This window comes from Dipodomys merriami, unplaced genomic scaffold (assembly GCF_024711535.1).
Source record: "Dipodomys merriami isolate MVZ:Mamm:240054 unplaced genomic scaffold, mDipMer1.0.p SCAF_2, whole genome shotgun sequence".
NCBI lineage: Eukaryota > Metazoa > Chordata > Mammalia > Rodentia > Heteromyidae > Dipodomys > Dipodomys merriami.
Genome location: NW_027203381.1, coordinates 102271020 through 102288831, shown reverse-complemented (window position 1 = coordinate 102288831; position 17812 = coordinate 102271020). Strand labels below are relative to the sequence as shown.

General features: G+C 35.0%; 1 protein-coding gene and 1 non-coding gene across 2 annotated transcripts in view; one reads left to right on the top strand and one right to left on the bottom strand.

Annotated features, from left to right (window-relative positions):
• Nucleotides 1-17812, top strand: part of Robo2 (roundabout guidance receptor 2) — a 1450478-nt gene that overhangs the window by 148959 nt on the left and 1283707 nt on the right. The window lies entirely within an intron of this gene.
• Nucleotides 14437-14569, bottom strand: LOC138832703 (small nucleolar RNA SNORA40). Its single transcript, XR_011373644.1, has one exon. It is a non-coding gene; the product is annotated as a small nucleolar RNA SNORA40 (small nucleolar RNA).

The window sequence follows — 17812 nt, the reverse complement described above, 5'->3', positions numbered from 1 at the left end:
CCTTTTAGAAATTTATCTTGTCTTTAATGATAATGAGGTCTTTAATAAATAGCCATTGTGCTTAAAGAAAGTTCATTTGAAAACTATTCCTTTTTTGAAGGATATGTTAACCCAGGAATGTGTGTGTGTGTGTGTGTGTGTGTGTATGTGTGTGTGTTTATTCTAAGAAGATATGTTTAGTCATGCTCTAAATTTGTTGTAGTCATCTCGTCTTAGTGATCCAAGCCAAATCTTCTGTGACATTTTATAAATAATTACAATCTGTGTTTCATTTAATAGTTGCTGTCAGATTGCATGTTTCATCTAAAAAATAGTTTGAGAATAATTTTTTGCTGGCCATATTAATTTATAAACCTTAGGAAATGTACAGATATTGATAAATTTGTTGCTGTGAAGTTGAGCTCTATGAAAACCCAGAACAAAGTAAACTAAAAGATTTGTCCTTTCTGAAAACCCTCAAGAGCTAAGGATTTGTATTGTCATTGAAATTTGAAAGTTTGATTTCCCTAGCTTTATACTTGTAATTTTTTGTTACAAGAGAATGTAGTTCATACTTGCATCTATTAATTACCAAAGTCTCTGTAGAAATGATGTGAAAACATTTTGGTGGTTATAACACCAAAATAAAAAATGCAAATAATTTAATATTTGTCAACAAGAGCTCTTATGTTTTATGTAGTGAGTCCCCAGAGGATATTGCTTCAATATTGCTTTTTATAATCATAAAAGGAATGTGTTCAATTCTATTATTCAAATTTGAATATGAAGACTAGTTGAAGAACACTACTCAACCTCTTAGAATTTAACTCTTATATGCCTAGACAATAAGTAATTTTAGCACTGTGGAGACAAAGGTGGGGAAATATAAAACTGGAAAGTGGTCTGGTCTATATAGGAAGTTCTAAAAATAAACTGCAATGCAGTTCCTTGGGAGAGCACGTGGCTGGTGTATTCAACACCATGGGTTTGATGCCCAGTATTACAAAGAAATAAGGAAAAAAAACTAGGGAAGGATATTTACTTATATCAATATGGTGCTTTATAATACATGTGGGTACTTCCACATATATTTAGGACTAAGGACTAAATTGAATCTAGATTAGAATACACTCCTTATTCTCATTTAAAAAGAGACTAAGCATTCCTAGCAAGGCAATGAGGGTCTGTTAAGTGATATAACTGGAAAATTTGAATGCTAAAGTGTATGGTTCTTTTATAAGAGAAGAAGTGGAACATTAATTATTATATGTTCTGGAAGAGTCTAGAATCTTTTTTTAAGTCAATAGTTTATTACTTGAATGATAACGTGAGCAAAAAAAGACATAAATCATGAAAAATAGAAGAAAACTTGGATCTGAATATCTCAACAAAAATAAATAAATAAAATAAAAATACAGTCAAGAGGACCAACAATGGACAAAACATAGCTGACTTTTTAATTGAAGATTGGTCTTTTAAAATGAACTAGTCAGTTTATTCACCATTAAAAAGAATAAGGTTATGTAATTTGCAAGAAATGGTTGGAACTGTGTGTCATGAAAACAATGTAAGCTAGACTGAGAAAGGCAAATATCATATATTTTTTATTATTAAAAAGACACATGAAGAAATGCTCAACCTCCCTAGCCATAAAAGAAATGCAAATCAAAACAACATTGAGGTACCCTGTGGACAGAAGGGCTGGTAGGAGTGTAAATTTGTTCAACCACTTTGGAAAGTAGAATGGAGGTTCCTCAAAAGGTTCCACATAGAGCTCCCCTACGACCCAGCAGTCCCACTTTTGGGCATTTACTGGAATGATCACAAACAAGACCATACTACCAGCCCAACTATGTTTACTGCAGCATTATTTACTATAGCTAAGATATGGAATCAACCCAGATGCCCCTCAGTAGATGAATGGATCAAGAAAATGTGATATATATATATATATATATATATATATATATATATATATATATATACACAATGGAATTCTATACCTCCATCAGAAAGAATGGCATTGCCCCATTTGTTAGGAAGTAGAAAGACTTGGACAAAATTATATTAAGTGAAGTAAGCCAGGTCCAAGGAAACATAGGTCCCATGGTTTCCCTTATTTGCAATAACTAGTATATGTCTGAGACAAGCATAAAAGTTCAGATAAGTTGATGTTAGGCAAAATGAACCCCAAGATAAAGACTCAAATGGTTTTTGTTTCTTGCTATTGTTTTGAACATATTTATAAGGTGATTGTTTGTTGCTTTGTATGTCCCTCCCCCACAGTATAGCCCCTGCTTTCACTGTATTTGATGTCGGTATAATTTATGGAGGGGAAGGGAAAAAACAAATTGTTTAAATAGGGATACAGGTGGACCCATTGCAACAATGAGATGTACAAGACGTTGTGTCACAAAACAAACTTTACAACTTTGGTGGGGGACGGGTCGGGGGGCGGTGGGGAGATGGGAGGGCAGGATGGTAATGGGAAACAAAGGAGCAAAGGAGGAGGCTACAATGCTTGATAAGAAATGTACTCATTACCTTGTAACCCCTCTGTACGGTATTTTCACAATAAAAAGAGTCTGGAATCTTGATGACTGAAACCATTCCTTATGTCTGGAAATTTTCCAGAATTTCAGTTGCATTCTACTTGACTTTTTTTGGGGGGGGGGAGTGGTCGGTCGTGGGGCTTGAACTCTGGGCCTGGGTGCTGTCCTTCAGCTCTTCAGCTCAAGGCAAGTGCTCTACCACTTGAGCCACAAGCACCACTTCCAGTTTTCTGGTGGTTTATTGGAGGTAAGCGTTTCATGGACTTTCCTGCCTGGGCTGGCTTTGAATGATGATCCTCAGATCTCAGCATCCTGAGTAGCTAGGATTAGCTATCATCACCTGGCTTACTCTACTTGACATTTATGAATGGAATATATTTCTTAATCCATGTCCTAACGCTAGAGCATTTTCATATCTTAAGCATTTTCCTTCAGATCATTTTGATATATTTTAGTTGCAAGACTTTCTTATGCTTACATATCTGATATGTATGGAATGAAAAATATCAGAAACAAATGCCTTTATTGAAGAAAACCTGAGAAAAATTTAGGTGCAAGTTGTTAGGAAATAAATTACACTGAAATACAATCTTTACACTGAAGATTGAAAAATAAAATACAATGAAGATCTGATGGCATCAATTTTGGAAAGGAAATTGAGAAATGGTTCTTTAATATATATTCAGTGGTGTCTTAAGTTTTTCCTTATATGCTATTCAAAGCCAGTCATACGTAGACAAAAGCAACACAAATTCAGGTTGTGTGACAGAAATCCTAGAAACTTTTACACATGAAAATAAGACTTAGATGGTGTTATTACAATGGACAAACATCATACAGTCTTTACTGCTGTGATTTCCTAAATTAAATGAGCAGTATATTTTTTCAACTAAAATGAATAATTATATGTATATGGAAACACACACATACACACATACACACACAGAGCTGATTTACTTTCACTTACTAGTAGCTATCTACTCATATCTGTATGCAAGGAAGGAAACTGAACCAAAAGGGAGTACACCAGCCCCCACTGATATTTCCTTATATCCTATGCATGGACAATAAGCCTTATAAGGCATCCTTAAATTAGAAATAAACATGAAAAAAAATCAACTCTCCTTCAGGGAGGAAAAAGATTATTGTCATCAGATTAGAAAAATTATGGTTCTTTCATGTTCTGAGCAAAATAGGCATTCAAGCAACAAAATTAAAGCAACTAACAGTGTCTACAAGTGGGAAGAACACACTATTAAACAGCTCTTATAGTTTCAATATTTAGCGATCCATGTACTTCTTCAATTACCTTCTGATTTCCAGGTACTTCTGAGGAGATCTTGTGTTTAATGTTTCCATTCTTGTTCCCTGCACTGTCATAATGGGGCACATGGAAATCACTCAAAAATACATAAAAAGCAGAAGTGAGTAGCTAAGGAGCAACTGAACTGAGACCTAGAATTTCTGCAAACCACACCCTAAAAAAATCAGACTAGAACAGTGGGAGGCTGTCTACAGATGTGGATAGTCACTGTTGCTTGAATTTCTTTGACAATTTACCAACGCTTCAAACATGACTGAACCAAAATCCTACTATTTCCAAAGTTCAGATTACAGACATAAAATGCATGGGGTAGGGATTACTCATTATTCATTTGGTGATCATCAATCCAAATGTGACTCAATGATGATGCCTACCCATAAATCAAAAATATTAAAACCATACCAAATAACTATCTTTAGTCCACTTTTTTCTCTATTATTTTGCTCCAAAAATTCAATATGTCCTTAAGTAAAAACCAAAATTGTTTATTGTATATTCACCTGAAATAGTCAGGGAACTTTAACATATTTTAAGTTTTCATTTTTTTTCAAATTCAAACCAGAATAACCAAATTTAGTTCGTATGTTCATATAAAATGTATACTTCTCCCTGAAAATATTATTTTTGACAAATAAACAAGTGTGTTACATAAATCCTCTGACTTCGAACTCATTAAGTGTTTTCAGCAAATTTAGAAAAATACAAAGACAGAAAAATACAAGACAGAAAAAATATGAAACAATAAATTCATAGTGCTAACAAAGTTCATCTTGTTTCAAGCTCATCATATGTGTCAATTAATTGCATGATGGTTTGACCAAGCATAGTCAAAAATTAATTTAAAAATTTCATAATGGGCACCAGGTGCTCATTGATGTAATCCTAACTTCTCAAAAGGCTGTAATCTAAAGAGTAAGAGTTTAAGGCAAGCATAGGCAGAAAAGTTTGTGAAATACCATCTCCAAAATAACAAGGAAAAAGTAGGGCTGGAGATTTGGCTCAAGTTGTATGTGGCTCAAGTATTAGAGATTAATTCAGCAAGCAAGTCAAACCTTTGTAACACACACACACACACACACACACACACACACACACACACACACACACACACATCTTAAAGAGAAATAGTAAATTTTCTTGAATGTAATTGTTTAGCCCAACCAGTCTCGTGTTATCTGTAGTTGTGTTGAAATTGCTGTGTGATCTGCTTAGTGTTTCTATAGCCTCTTCATATTTGTGAAAATATGAATATATGAACATAAAAAAGGCAGGAAAAAGGCACCAAAGTAAATGGCGCCACCCAGACAAGATAAAAGATATCCTAAATGAATATTTTAGGATTGGTGAAAGGTGACATGTCTTTAGTGGAAGTGGGACAAATCTATAAGGGTAAAAGAATCATGAACCCAACATAATGAAATTCTATGCATCCTACCCCATGGCGATGTTGCATTAATAAGAATTTGTTTGGAACACACAAATATCAAGAGTATATTATAGTTACCTATTTCAATGAAAATAGACTTAGTCTTGTTTGAGTACCTGCTGTGTAAAGTCGCTGAATTTTAGTTTTCAAAACAAAAATGTCAACCTTGAAATCTTTCAGAGTTGATTTACATAGACCTGTGTGTCTGACATAACTTAGGAAATCATAGTGAGCTATTAATAATGATTCATGTACTTTTTATCTCTATTTCCCATATGACTATGGCTTCTGTTCTCTCTACTCACCAATGCTAATACAGAAAACTGGCAAACCCACTCTGCAACTCAGTTGCTTGTACATTGTGTTTCCGTTGACACTAAATGGAACCTCTGAGTTCTTCTAAGAAAACATGCAAAGATGGTAGAGTATTGTGATTTTTCACATGGCCACAAACAATCTAAGGGATTTTCTTATAGTCATTTTAGGCTTCATGGAGACAATTGCTCTGTCTCTACTCAGATGAATATGAAATCACAGGGAGCAAGAACACTTGGATGAAATTTATGTGCCCTGGCCCTTGCCTGTGATCCTAGCTACTTAGGAGGCGATATCTGAGGCTCATGTTTTGAAGCTACCCTGGAAAGAAAAGCTCAGTAGACCATACCTCTAAAAATGAATAGTAAAAAGCAAGGATATAGGTATGACTCAATGGGTATAGTACCTGTCTAGCAATAGTGAGGTCTTGAGTTCAAACTGCAGTACTAACAATACATGTTAAAATTTAAAGTTTCAAATAGGAATCTATTATTTTGTTGGTACTAAATAACTCACATTGAAAGTCACTATAATGGAAGAAATGCATGTGAACTTTGCCATTTGCCACCTTAAGAATCTTAAAAATAAGTCCATGTGTTTTGAGTTTCAGTTCTTATACACATTAATCAGGATGAATACTTTGTCAGTGTTGTTGGCAGCTACTTCTTTGATCATCCTTAATCTGTGAAGTTGACAATGTCATAAAATGGAACACAATCACTTTTTCAGTATCTTCTTTTTGTCTTTCATAGGGCTTGAACTCACGACCTGGACGAGGTCTCTGAGTTTTTCACTTAAGGCTAGTGCTCTGAACACTTTGAGATGCAGCAATACTTCCAGTGGCTAATTGGAGATAAGAATCTCATGTATGTTCCTGTCTGGGCTGGTTTCCAACCCCAGTCCTCAGAAGGCAGCCTCCTGAATAGCTAAGATTACAGGTGTGCCCCATGACACCCTGCCATTTCAGTATATTTTGATTCTGGTAACTCCTCTTGTCTTACAAGATTATGCTTTTTATCTAAAAATTTTTGCTGATGTAAATGGCTTTGAGTAAAAGGTGTTTAACCAACCAGACATCCGTGGCTCATTCCTGTTATCCTACCTACTCAGGAGGTTGAGATCTGAGGATCCTGGTTTGACCTGGGCAGGGAAGTCAGTGAGACTCTTATCTCTGCCTAACTACTAAGAAGCCAGAAGTGAAGCTGTGGCTCATGCATTGTGCATGAAAGCCAAATGATAGCACCCAGGTCCCGAGTTCAAAACCCAATACCAGAAAAAGAAAAAAGATATTCAGAAACTAAAAATGAAATGAAGGGCAAAAAAACTTGAAAAATTGTTAGTGTTGGAATTATAGAAATATAGCCCTTCTTCACCTCTGACCCTTGTGAGTTTGTTGAGCCAAATCTATGGGTGGAAAGGTAAGACAATGCCTAAACTGTAACTGACATATCAGCATGCAGAAACAGATAGTATGTCCATCTGCATGTATTGCATGTGTGTGTGCTGCACTCAAAAGTGTCTTATTTTTATTTATGTATTTCTAACCCATAAAGGATTCATAAGCATTGGAAAATATCTCATGCAATGTAGAATAATAAAATGAGTTGTTCAGAGAAAAATAAATAGTAAGGGAAAGAGGGTATGAGGTGAACAACTAATAAATCTAGAAATAAATTCGTGGGTAAAATTTGTAGAGAAATCTGAGCTATACCAGAAGCAAGTCAGCTCACGATTTAACCTATTTGCATCACTTCTGCAAAGTCCTTGTTGTAAGATGTCCTTCAAATCTGCAAATTGGAAGGAATAAAGCAAGTCCGCATGGAAACATACTGAGTAGGTTCTCATAGAGAGTAACTGGAGTATGTTTTTTTTTTTTTAATTTTGTTTTTTGTCAGTTTTGGGGCTTGAACTCTGGGCCTGGGCACCCACCCTCAGCTCTTCAGCTCATGGCTAGCATTTTACCATTTGAACCACAACGCCACTACCGGCCTTTTCTGTTTATGTGGTGCTGAGGAATCGAACCCAGGGCCTCATGCATGTGAGGCAAGCACTTTTCCAACATCCCAGCCCCCCCCCCATTTTTAAAATCATTTTGAAGAAAATACAAAGCCCTCATATTTAGTGTTAGTCCTATATTGTTGCTAGATTAAATTCCTATAAATTTGATGGAATTAATTATGTATATTTGTTAGTATATAGTTCTGGCAATCAGAACTCCAAGATGGGTTTTCACTAAGACAAACTGTAGCAAAATATCATGACTATGTTTTGTGTGCTCGCCTAGCTTTTCTTGTAAATGTAATTATTTTTAGCATTGTAATGAAATCATACAAGAGCCATGGATTCTAGTCCTTTTTTTATTGTGAAAATACTGTACAGAGGGGTTACAATTACATGGGCAAGATAATGAGAACATTTCTTATCAAGCATTGTAGCCTCCTCCTTTGTTTCCCCTTCCCATTCCTTCCCATCCTCCCCCCACCCCATACCCAACCCTCCTCCCTCCCCCACCAAAGTTGTAAAGTTCATTTTCCACGTAACAACTTGTACATCTCATTATTGCAATGGATCCACCTGTATCCCTATTTAAATGATTTGTCTTTTCCCTTCCCTTCACAAATTATACCAACCTCAAATACAGTGAAAGCAGGGGTTATACCATGGAGGAGGGACATACAAAACAACAAAGAAATAATCTTATAAATGTGTTAGAAACAATCACCTGAAAGAAAAAAAACATTTGAATACATACCTTAGGGTTCATTTCCCTAACATCAACTTATCTGATCTTTTCTGCTTGACTCAGACATATACTAGTTATTGCAAAGAAGGGAACCTTACTGCATTGTTGGTGGGAGTGTAAACTTGTTCAACCACTTTGGAAAGCAGTATGGAGATTCCTCAAAAGACTCCACATAGAGCTCCCCTGTGACCCAGCAATCCCAATTTTTGGCATTTACCCAAATGATCATAAACAAGGCCACACTAAAGCTATCAGCATGACTATGTTTATTACAGCATTATTTACCATAGCTAAGATATGGAACCAACCCAGATGTCCCTCAGTAGATGAATGGATCAAGAAATGTGGTATATATGCACAATGGAATTCTATACCTCCATCAGAAAGAATGACATTGCCCCTTTTGTTAGGAAATGGAAAGACTTGGAAAAAATTATAATAAGTGAGGTAAGCCAGGCCCAAAGAAACTTAGGTCCCATGGTTTCCCTTATTTGCAATAATCTAGCCCTTTTATTTTCAGTTAAAGCTTTTTGCGATAACAGTACTGTTTTCTTGTGTTACAAGTTGTGGTCCCTGATAGCACTTCTCTGATCTCTAATTTGTCAGAATTTGCAAAGATTTAAAGTTCTATAATGAAGTTCTATAAAGAAAGAAAAGTCCTTTCATTGATCAATGAAACACCTGTAAAAACAGATTTACTTATATGGAATTCTCTCTAAGAATGACCACAGGAGAATAGTTGGGCAAGAAATGAGGCTTGCCTCTGATTTCCGATGAAGATTTGAGTGAAACAGTGTGTGTTCACTTAATCTTGTTAAATGTAGCACAAAACACTAAGTGTATTAGAGCGTGTACTCAAATGATAACAAACCCTGCTGGTAAAGCTAATAGGAAGCAGTTCTTTTCTCATTGGGTTACCACAATCAAACATTCCTTTAGATATCATTATTTACTTTGATTACAATATGCTTTGCATATTGAAGCCTTTGTTTTTCCTTATTACTAAGTAATGTTTTCCTTTCTTTGTTAAAAGGAAAATCTCCAGGTACAAACATTCACTCAAAAGAATAACAACTATGGTAAAAGAAATATGGAAACTTAAATTAGAAAGTTTTGATTGAAAAAAATGAGTGGAATCTATTGATGATCATGATAAAAATAGGCATTAAATATGAATCCTACATTTTTTTTCTACTGAGAACTGCTTTCTGCATTTAAAACTTACCTTTGCATGTTAAGTTGTGTGTAGATCGGTAGTTTAAGTGAGCAGGATGGTTCTGCATTTTTTTTCAATTCTTCTTAATTTTCCTCTAGGAGGATTTGAGTAATCTGCCTTGAGGCAGATGATGACCTCTCAGAGTCTCTTCCACCCTTTAACACCTGCAAAGTAAAAAGGAGTTATAAAGACTTTAGACTACATCTTCAAGTTACAAAAAATATTCCATCCCAGAAGCATTTTTTGTAGCAAAATTACCTGGTATCATTTATTATCACTTAACTTGTACTGAACAAAAAGTCAGATGAAACATTAAGAAATTTCATTTCCAAATTCCCCTTAGAGCTTATCAAAATGGCCACATTCTATCAAGGATGAGCCACACGTGGTCCCAAGACATAAGAGCATGTTAGAAAAGAAACATTGTTTTAATGCTTTTTCATGATTATTAAGGAGTATATTGCTATATGTGGGCCTCATTCGTTTTCATTCTAATAGGTTTGCTCAGTAAGCCTGAATAAATCTCCAAATTAGTGTATTATTTTTATTTTTGTTCCATAATATTAATGGGTATGGGCTACAGTTGATTTAGACTCTAATTTAGAAGATTTTTTACCTGCATCAGCTGCCATTTATTTGAATTATTATTATTATTGTTGTTATTATCTTTAAGTAGTTTTACAAAGGAGTGCCATTTAACTAAGCAGTTTATGAATACAATGTATTTTGATTAATGCCCCCCCTTCCAATATTCTCACCCATCCCTCTCCTACTCCTTCCTTCCCTTACTCTTATTGTTGTAAGACATACATTGGATTTTTAATAGGAACTGAACAAATATTTATTGGATTTCTATACTATAAGTCAAATGTCAAATATTTTAATTTGACTTGGTATATAAGAAAATAGTATAGACTAAATGACCTAAGAACAGAGAGTTATTTGCAACATTCTAAAAGCTGGGAAGTTCAAGATCAAGGTATCATTACATTTTTCTTTTTAAAATTGTTATTGTAGAGTTGATATACAGAGGGGTTTCAGTTACAATAATCAGGTAATAAATAATGGGTACAATTATTTTTGAGCTATGTCTCCTGTTCCATAGCTCTCTCTCAGTTTTTCCCTCCCATCCCCATTCACAAGATATACAGTTCATTTTTGACATAGTGTCTAGTGAGTACCATTGTTGTATTTGTTCACCCTTATTCCACCTTTTCTGTGTCCCCTCCCTTCCCAAATACAAACAAAATAACAAATAAGACAAAAGGAAAAGAACAAAAACCGTAACAATGGCAACTAAAAATGTCTCATTTCTTTTACTTAGAGTTCATTTCATAGAATATTGTTGTTTACCTTTTCTTTTCTTTTCTTTTCTTTATCTGTCAGTCGTGTAGCCCGAACTGTGGGCCTGGGCACTGTCCCTCAGCTCTTCAGCTTAAGGATAGCAATCTACCTCATGAGCCACAGTGCCACTTCTGGATTTTTCTCCTTACGTGGTACTAAGGAATTGAACCAAGGGCCTCATGCATGCAAGGCAAGCACTCTACCACTGAGCCATCTTCCCAGCCCTAGAATATTGTTTTATATGATCATATGAACATCAATATTGAGTCTTTGTCAACCACTTCAATATATATCCTCCTTTGGCCTCAGTGTGTGAATGTCTAGAGTGCTATATAATTTATCATGTCCCAGTGTGTGCACGCACGTGCGAACACACACACACACACACACACACACACATCTTTCAGTGTGTTTAGTTGTAGATTTAAACTCCCAAAAATAAACCTTCAAAAACTAAATACTTAAAGAGAGAATAAATACTTAAAAAGAGACTTCTCAGAGGAAGAAAACTAATGGCCAATAGACATATGAAGAAATGTAAATCAAAACAACATGGAGATTCCATCTCACTCCAGTTAGAATGGCCATTATCAGGAAATTAACAATAACAAATGCTGGAGGGGATGTGTTCAATAGGAAACTCACAATGTTGGTGGGGATGTAAATTTGTTCAGTCATTCTGGAAAGCAGTATGAAGTTTCCTTCAATGAATAAACATAGAGCTTCCCTATGAAACAGCAATCCACTCTTGGGTATTTATTCATTGGACCACAAAACAGGCCACACTAAAGCCACCAGCACAACCATGTTAATTGTAGCATTGTTTACCATAGCCAAGATATGGAATCAACCTAGATGTCCCTTGAATGGATCAAGATAACAGCTGGAAAGGTGGGTCAATGATAAGAGTGTTTGCCTCCCATGAATGAGGCCCTGGGTTTGATTCCTCAGCACCACATGAACAGAAAAAAGTCGGAAGTGGTATTATGGCTCAAGTGGTAGAGCACTAGCCTTGAGCTGAATTGCTGAGGGACAGCACCCAGGCCAACCGTTCAGGCCCAACAACTGACAAAGAAAAAATGATACACACTTACACACACACACACACACACACACACACACACACTCACACACACACAATTTAATCTTCTACTCAGCCATCAAAAAGAATAGTATTGCACCATTAAGCGTGGAAAAAAGTATATTAAGTGAAGTAAGCCAGGGCCCTAGGCTGCAGTTTTCTCCTCATTTGTGGTAACTAGAATGTACCTATAAATCTACAAGTAAATACATTGGATTCCTTCTCTTTTCTTCATTTGTCATTTCTTAATCAAAATAAGTAAGCCTCAACAAAAACCTCAATTTGGGAGAATATAAATAAAACTGAAGTGCAGTAATACAACTATGACTAGTTTAAGTTTAAAGAAGGAAAGATTCCAATCCTATTTTTATGGCTGTATTAAAGCACAGGAGCATAATAAATAATATAAATTACGACCAACTATCACTTTCTAGATTTTGTGTAAGCAAAATTAAATATATAGTTTCAGAAAAGTAATTGCTAGGTTACTAGAAACTAGGCAGTATTTTGTTTGGTTTATTTTATTCAGCTATTTAATTTCCAAGCTCTCTTGTTATTATCTTCACTCAGTAAAGTGGAGCTAGAGTCAAATTTAAAATTTTTGAAGTTACTCATAGTAAAAGGTAAAGTCAAGTCTCAAATCTTATCCCTTCATTGCCTGCTCTCCAAATGTGTCCATCATCTATATCCTATCAGTAATTCATGCTTGAAACTAGGATGTCTTCTTCCTCAATATTACATGTTGTAAGTTGCAGAGTTACACAGCTAATTTTTTGGAAACACAAGGATCTTTTCAAATTCACAATTGTATTGGGGTTCTTATTTTGTTTCTTTGCTTCTCTTTTTTCCCCAGATTAATGCTTTAGAGTTGGAATTATGAGAATAAGAAGGTCAATGAACAAACAGTTTAGTTATAATATCAAACTTGCATTATTTGTCTTTTAGCAAGAATTGTGTGAGTTGAACTATATAATGGGGAAAAAAATGAGTGTTATTTAGAAAATTGGTAAAATCCAAATACACATACATATCCCAGACATCAAAAAATAGATTATTTCTTGCTTTGCAAAAATGATTCAAAAGAAAAGTCACAAAGCAACAAAGAGATAATCTTATAAATGCGTTAGAAACACATGCATAAAAGAAAAAAACATTAGTTGTCATGTCCAAAACGAGCTTTACAACGTCGGTGCGGGGGGAGGGGGGGGGAAGGGGGGGAAGCAGAAGGATTGGGATTGGGATTGGGGGGGAGGGGGGAGGCTGGGAAGGGATGTGAAGGGTAAACAAAGGAGGAGGCTGCAATGCTTGGTAAGAAATGTACGCATTATCCTGCCCATGTAATTGTAACTCCTCTGTACAGTATGTTCACAAATAAAATTAAATTAAATTAAAAAAAAAAGTCACAGCCCCATTTGTTCCTTCAAAAACCAGGCATAACTCTGTCCAAGACTATTGAAAAATATATTCGAATTACAGGGAACCGTGTGAAAAGAAGTTGAGGAAATAGATGTAGCAGGATTTAATGAAAATACAAAGTACTTCTTTGTTTTGTTGTTCTTTTTTTTGTTGTTCTTTGCCTTTCAATGGATTAGACAAGGGGCAACAGCTTTATTCATTCTAGTACTTCAAATATTAGTATCAGCCAGAATCACTTTCCTTAGACAGAACAGAATAGTTTTTGAACAAATATCTGAGCATCTGTGTCCAGTTTAGGTCAGCCATAAAACTGACCTTCACAGGTAGGAGGGAAAGAGAGACAATTATTACTAACTCATGCACATAGACACAACAAAACTATTCTAGGTATATAAAGATAATACCAACTTCCTATAAATAGAAAATGGAGAGAGGCTTATGATAAAAATCTTGAGAGAAAAATGATAGCCTTCAATATTTGAAGTACTATAGATATTATGAATTTCATGAGCTTCCATTTGTGAATATATTATAGTAAGAGGGAGGAATTCATCACATTTGGAAAAAAACTTCTCTCTGAAAAGAACAAAAAATAGATTTACACTTGCCACTAAGCTCTTGCATTCATTTTCATCAGATTTATGGAAATGAAAACAAGGTAAGGCATTTTACTCTGACTGGCTTATACATCCCTACGTGAATTAATTATAGGTTTTAGACACAATTGGTCTTTTAACATTCATGTGCATGTTGGAGATTCTTAGATAACAGAAAAGAAAATGAACAATTCCTTGGGTGGTCTTATTTATTGCCAGAATTGTACTTAATTTACTTCACAGTTCAGCCACCCAAACAAAAGGAAGTCATCTTATCATTTTCAGGGGTTTATTCCTGTGGAATATAAATAGGTTTCAACTACATCCTAGGGCTTTCTTGAAATTAGACACAAATGTTGAAAATATGTATTTTTTTCACTTTTACTTCACCTTTATTATCAGAACCCATCTGCATGAGTTACCTAACCTTATCATTGTACAGGTCATGTTCTTTTTTATGTGTACCAGAAATCCATACTCAACAATGTGTTCTGGGTTACAAAAGAGGATTTAACTGTTTGCACCTGTCTGTTAAGCTTTGTTACAAGTTAAGCAACTACTACAACACACAACTACTACAAATATGTACATTTTGCTAAGAGAAAGTTCTATTGCTGTCACAAGGTCTCTCATTGTCCATAAATTTCTTGGTTGAGGTGACCAATAACTATTTGTATGAATGGCTTTCAGAATTAGTCATTTCAGTGAATTTTTTACTCAGAGAAAATGATTTCATCTCGTGTATGTGTGTATTTATATATTTTTCAATAGCACACTTTTATGCTACTTTTCTCTTATTTCATTTTAAATATCAGGTGGTCATTCAGTTTCTGTGGGTAGATGATTTGAGGTACATTGATATGATAACTGTGAGGAAGAAAAAATGACTTTGAAATCTTATGGATTTATTTAGAAAGCTGATGAAGAAATGATTTTATTAAGTAAAGAGGAAGAACATTCTAATGTAAACAAAAGAAATAATAATTTTATGTTAAAAATAAACTGCTAGTCTATGTCATGTATATATACATGTGTATGTATATGTTTATGTATACACTTACATATAGTATGTATGTTTATACATGCATATATACATATATACATATGCATGTGTATATATACATGTGTATATACATATATACACATATGTACATATATGCATGTATATGCTATATGTATACATATGTGTATACATATATATGTGTGTATATAGACTATATGTATACACACATATATGTACATATGTGTATGTATGTATATATATGTGGGGAAAGAAGGTGTAAAAATGAGAATTATCTATATATGTATAAACAATCATATTTTATTTATCCTTTCATTAAGAATTTATATTTCTGCTAAGTAAGATATGTTCAACTAAATTCCCATGTTGTTTGATGCTTGTCTGTATAGATCATCAAAAAATTTAGTACTCTGTTCATTTAAACATATCAGTTTCTCATAATTGCTCTTCCCATATTGCTCTGCATATCTGCATGTCTGGAAAGAAACATTTGATGAAGCTGAAAGTCAATGTCAGGAAAATCTCCTTGGCTTTTCTTATTGTAACAAAGACACTTAGAGACTGGTAGATAAAATACAATAGGAGGAAGACAGCAAATATTTTAGAATGGAGACCTGCCTTTAAGACTCACTTAGAAGGCAAACCAGCTTGAGCACTTCTGGTATTTCATCCATTATCTTTGTTTATGGTTTCTTTATCTTTCCAATGTAATTCATATCTATTCTACCTTCCAATTTGAGTAGGAGTGCCACATAAGGTTAGATGAAAATTGTGACCCATAAAGGAACACATAAATATCACATAAATGTTTGTTTTCAAAAAATAAGACTTCACTGTTTTATTACATACAGAAAGTGTTATATAATTTGGAACATGAAACATCAGTTTAGTTAAATACACACTGCTATTTATCATGTGGAAGAATACATTGATTAAAAATATCAAGATATCAAAATGGCATTGTATATGTGAAATTAAAATTTGTAACAGGTCTGGTTAAAAATTCTACTATAAATCATTTGTATTATTTTTATTTTTTTTGTTGTATTGTAAAGGTTCTGTACAGAAGGGTTACAGTTACATTAGTAAGGTAATGAGTACCTTTTTCTTTGGGCATACATTGTTACCCCTCCCTCCTTTACTCTCATTTTTTTCTCCCGTCTTCCCTCCCCCACACTTCCCCACCAAGTTTATTTCCCACATATTGTCTACTGAGTATTGCTGATGCATTGGTTCACCTTTGTTCCACTGTTTCTGTGATTCTTCTCTTCCCCAAATGGGATAAACATATATACAAGATACTAAAATCAGAAATATTGACCCCTGGTAATAAACCAGAGGAGAAAATATTGAAAGACAAAAGAAATAACTGAAAACAGTACACCTAAAAAAAAAAGAAAAACAACAACAAAACCCCTCGTTTTTCCATTTTGTGGAGATCATTTTGATTAACATAATTTTATATGGTCATATGTACATTGGGCAATTGTGAACCATTGCTAGGACTATCCTAGGCATATACTACTTATTACAAATGAGGGAAACCACGGGATCTATGTTTCTTTGGGTCTGGCTTACTTCACTTAATATGATTTTTTCCAAGTCTTTCCATTTTCCCTTACAAATGACCCCTTAAAAGTGGGGTCAAATGTATTTTCAAAGTTCATTTCAAAGTTCTATTGGTTTAGTGAATGCTTTGAATACAGTTTGTCCTCTTCAAAACTCATATTGAAATTTAATAAAAATTGGGCAATACTAAGAAGACAAGGAGGAGCTATAAAAACTGATTATGATTTTCTTTGCATGAATAGATTTTTAAAAAATTCCTGTATGTGTGTGTGTGTGTGTGTGTGTGTGTGTGTGTGTGTGTGTGTGTGTGTGTGTGTGCATGTGTGCAAGCACATTGGTCCTGTGACTTGAACTCAGTGCCATAGCACTGTCCTTGAGTTTTTGTGCTCAAGGTTAGCACTCTACCATTTGAGCCACAGCAAGATGTGGATCTTGCTTGTTGGTGATTAATTGGAGATAAGAATCTCTAGGACTTTATTGCTGGGGATTCTTAGAGCTCAGCCTCTAGAGCAGCTAGCATTATAGAATTACAGGGTTATTTTATTTTATTTTGTTGGTAGTGGGGCTTGAACTCTGGACTTGGGCACTATCCCTCAGCTCTTCAGCTCAAGGCAAGCATTCTACCGCTTGAGCCACAGTGCCACTTCTAGTTTTCTAGTGGTTTATTGGAGAAAAGAGTCTTAGGGACTTTCCTGCCCGGGCTGGCTTTAAACCGAGATCCTCAGATCTCAGCCTCCTGAGTAGCTAGGATTACAGGTGTGAGCTACTGGTGCCTGGCTATAGGGTTATTAATGCGATTAAAAGATGAATAGATTAATGAATTGTTTACTTTAAGAATTAGTCTTCTATTAAAAAGCCAACTTGACTAGGAATCTCCTCCTCCTGGTACCTTGCCTGGTACCTTACCTGAGTCTCTGAGAAAGCAGGCCATGGCTAGATAGAAAGATGGGCCTTAGATCTTCAACCAAACATTGGAAAGCAAATGAAAGTCAATGACCTAAGATAAACCTATTTATTTATTTATCTCTTTGGTCATAGTGCTTAAACTCAGGGCTTCTACACTGTCCCTGAGCTCTTTTGCTCCTCTACTACCTTGAGCCACAGCTCCACTTCAGGTTTTCTGGTAAACCAGAATTACCAGTCTCATGGACTTTCTTGCTTGGGCTGGCTTTGAACTGTGATTCCCAAATCTCAGCCTCCTGAGTAGCCAGGATTACCAGTGCCCAGTTA